The sequence below is a fragment of the Magnolia sinica genome, chromosome 4 (genome assembly GCF_029962835.1).
Source record: "Magnolia sinica isolate HGM2019 chromosome 4, MsV1, whole genome shotgun sequence".
Taxonomy (NCBI): domain Eukaryota; kingdom Viridiplantae; phylum Streptophyta; class Magnoliopsida; order Magnoliales; family Magnoliaceae; genus Magnolia; species Magnolia sinica.
In genome coordinates this window covers 113,900,163-113,904,503 of record NC_080576.1, presented here as the reverse complement: position 1 = coordinate 113,904,503, position 4,341 = coordinate 113,900,163, and positions in this window count along the sequence as shown.

Genomic DNA, 4,341 nt, shown 5'->3' with positions numbered 1-4,341 from the left:
ACGTCCTGGAATCAAATTACGAAAATACGCAGAGGTTATGTCCCGGACAGGCTTATTCCAGTTTCTACCATAATCCTTTCTATACTTTTACGCAGTGCAAAAGATTCCGGAGAAATTTACAACTGTACGAACCATTCAAGGCCCATTTACATTTGTAAGCCCACTTCTTTTTACCTTTCAAGAATAAGCCCCATACGTACGGACGGCTTCCCAAAAGTTGAAAATGCCCCTGCTTTTCCTTCCGCATGAGGATCGGCCGCTCTCGCTCCTCGAACTCCGATTTGTACGGACGGTTCAAAAGATATCAAAGTTACGTGGCCCCAAAGTTATGTATTTATTATATCCACACCGTTCTTCCATATTTTGAGATCATTTCGGAGCATTATCAAAAAAAAAAAAAAAATCATACCCAAAGATCAACTGGACAACACCACAAAGAGGGGCAGGAAAATTGATTTTCACCGTTAAATATTTTGTAAGGCCCACCATAACATTTATTTTCCATCCAATCTATTCATAAGGCCACAAAGACCTGGATGAAAAGGAAAAACAAATTTCATAATGATCCAAAACTTCTGCGACCCCTAAAAGGGTTTCAATGGTAGACTTTCAATCCTCCACTACCTTTTACAGCGTGGTCCACTTGATAGCTAAATCTGTCTTACTTTAAGTCTCAAGACTTAATGCGAGTTCACCAAATAGATTGACGGTTTAGATATAACACATACCTCATAAAAGGACCCACAAAGGCAGTGGGGATTACAATAGGAAAATAAAAAAGACTGGAAGCTAGGGCTACGGATTATAACTGTAGCCATAACCGCAGCCCATGCCTTTCCAACATGTCCTTTGCTATGTATCGAAGGTCTTTCGATATGTATTAAATGTCTTTCGATTGATCGACAAAGGTTCAGATCTATCCAGGGAGTTTACCTAAAAAATCTTATAATTTTTTATACATATCGAAGTGTATTTGATATGTATCGAAGCTATAGCTACGGATTATAGCCGTAGCCATAGATGTAGTCTGTAAATGTATATGCAAATTTTATTTTATTTTTTTTTACATGGAGAACTTTATTCTACCTATAATTTTCTCTAATAAATATTTATATAAATATGTATATATAAGCATATATAAAAAAAAAAATCTTTATTTTTTTCATTTCTTTCTTTATTCATTTAACAAGAATATCTTTTAAACCAAAATTAATTACTTGACGTACCATTTATAATTTTGGGGTAGGAGAAGCTACTCTAGCCAACTAACCTTATTATTTTCCAAAATTCCATCAGGTCATGGTCGAAAATCCATTTCATCCACTTCGCGGACAATTTCGATCAATTTACGGTCAATTTCATTTATTTCATTTACTTCGCAATCAATTACATGCATTTCATGGTCAATCCCGGCGATTCTCCTTGACTTCATGTTTAATTCCATGCATTTCACGATCATTTCCGGTGATTCCATTTAGATTCACGGTCATTTCCCTTAGATTCACGGTCATTTCCATGCATTTCAAGGTCAATTGGCTTCACTTCAGTGTCATTTCTATGCATTTCACGATAATTTCCATCGATTCCGTTTAGATTCATGGTCATTTCCATGCACTTCATGGTCAATTCCCTTCACTTCATAGTCATTTCCACGCATTTCACGGTCAATTCGCTTCACTACACCGTCATTTCCATGCATTTCACGGTCATCTCTGGCAATTCCGTTTAGATTCACGGTCATTTTCATACACTTCACGGTCAATTCCCTTCACTTCACCATCATTTCCACGCATTTCACGATCAATTCGCTTCACTTCACGGTCATTTCATTGCATTTCACGGTCATTTCCGGCAATTTCGTTTAGATTCACAGTCATTTCCATGCACTTCACAGTCAATTCGCTTCACTTCACGGTCATTTCCACGCATTTCATGGTCATTTCCATGTATTTCACAGTCATTTTCGGCGATTCCGTTTAGATTCATGGTCATTTCCATGCACTTCACGGTCAATTCCCTTCACTTCACGATCATTTTCATGCATTTCACGGTCAATTCGCTTCAATTCACGGTCATTTTCATTCATTTTATGGTCATTTCCAGCGATTCCGTTTAACTTCTTGGTCAATTCCCTTCACTTCATGGTCATTTCCATGCATTTCACGGTCATTTCACTTCACTACACGGTCAATTCCATGCATTTCACGGTCATTTCCCGCGATTCCGTTTAGATTCACGGTCATTTCCAAGCACTTCACGGTCAATTCGCTTCACCTCAAGGTCATTTCCACGCATTTCACGGTCAATTTGCTTCACTTCATGATCATTTCCACGCATTTCACAGTCATTTTCGACGATTCCATTTAGATTTACGGTCATTTCCATGCACTTCACGGTCAATTCCCTGTACTTCACGGTCATTTCCATGCATTTTACGGTCATTTCGCTTCACTCCATGGTCATTTCCATGCATTTCACGGTCATTTCCAGTGATTCTGTTTAGATTCATGGTCATTTCCAAGTACTTTGCGGTCAATTTGCTTCACTTCATGGTCATTTCCACACATGTCATGGTCAATTCGCTTCACTTCACAATCATTTCCACACATTTCACAGTCAATTTGCTTCACTTCACGGTCATTTCCATGCATTTCACGGTCATTTCTGACGATTCCGTTTAGATTCACGGTTATTTCCATGCACTTCATGGTCAATTCCACTCACTTCACGATCATTTCCATGCATTTCACGGAATCACCGGAATGACTGTGAAATGCATGGAAATGACTGTGAATCTAAATGGAATAGCCAGAAATGACCGTGAAATTCATGGAAATGATTGTGAAGTGAAGCGAAATGACTGTGAAATGTGTGGAAATGACCGTGAAGCGAAGGGAATTGACCGTGAAGTGCATGGGAATGATCGTGAATTTAAACGGAATTGCCGAAAATGACTATGAAATGTATGGAAATGACCATGAAGTGAAGTGAATTGACCGTGAAATGCATGGAAATGACTGTGAAGTGAAGGGAATTGACTGTGAAGTGCATGGAAATGACTGTGAATCTAAACGGAATCGCCGAAAATGACCATGAAATGCATGGAAATGACTATGAAGTGAAGTGAAATGACCGTGAAATGCATGGAAATAACTGTGAAGTGAAGGGAATTGACCGTGAAGTGCATAGAAACGACCGTGAATCTAAACGAAATCGCTGGAAATGACCATGAAATGCATGGAAATGACCGTGAAGTGAAGCAAATGACCATGAAATGCATGGAAATGACCGTGAAGTGAAACGAATTGACCATGAAATGCATGGAAATGACCGTGAAGTGAAGGGAAATGACCATGAAGTGCATGGAATTGACCGTGAATCTAAACGGAATCAACGAAAATGACCGCGAAGTGAAGCAAAATGACCATGAAATGCATGGAAATGACCATGAAGTGAAGGGAATTGACCTTGAAGTACATTAAAATGACCGTGAAGTGAAGCGAATTGACTATGAAATGCATGGAAATGACCGTGAAGTAAAGCAAATTGACCATAAAGTGCTTGGAAATGACCATGAATCTAAACGAAATTGCCGAAAATGACCGTGAAGCGAAGTGAAATGACCGTGAAATGTGTGGAAATGACCGTGAAGTGAAGGGAATTGACCGTGAAGTACATGGAAATGACCGCGAATCTAAACGGAATCGTTAGAAATGATCGTGAAATGCATGGAAATGACTGTGAAGTGAAGCGAATTGACCGTGAAATGTATGGAAATGACTGTGAAGTGAAGGGAATTGACTGTGAAGTGCATGGAAATGACCGTGAATCTAAACGGAATCGTCGAAAATGACTATGAAATGCATGAAAATGATCATGAAGTGATGCGAAATGACCGTGAAATGCATGGAAATGACTGTGAAGTGAAGGGAATTGACCATGAAGTGCATGGAAATTACCGTGAATCTAAACGGAATCGCCAGAAATGACTGTGAAATGCATGAAAATGACCGTGAAGTGAAGCAAATTGACCATGAAATGCGTGGAAATGATCGTGAAGTGAAGTGAATTGACCGTGAAGTGCATGGAAATGACCATAAATCTAAACGGAATCACCGGAAATGACTATGAAATGCATGGAAATGGTCGTGAAGTGAAACGAATTGACTGTGAAATGTGTGGAAATGACCGTGAAGTGAAGGGAATTGACCGTGAAGTTAAATGGAATCGCCGGAAATGACCGTGAAATGAATGGAAATGACCGTGAAGTGAAGCGAATTGACCGTGAAGGAAATTGACCGTGAAGTGCATGGAAATTACTGTGAATCTAAATGGAATCAC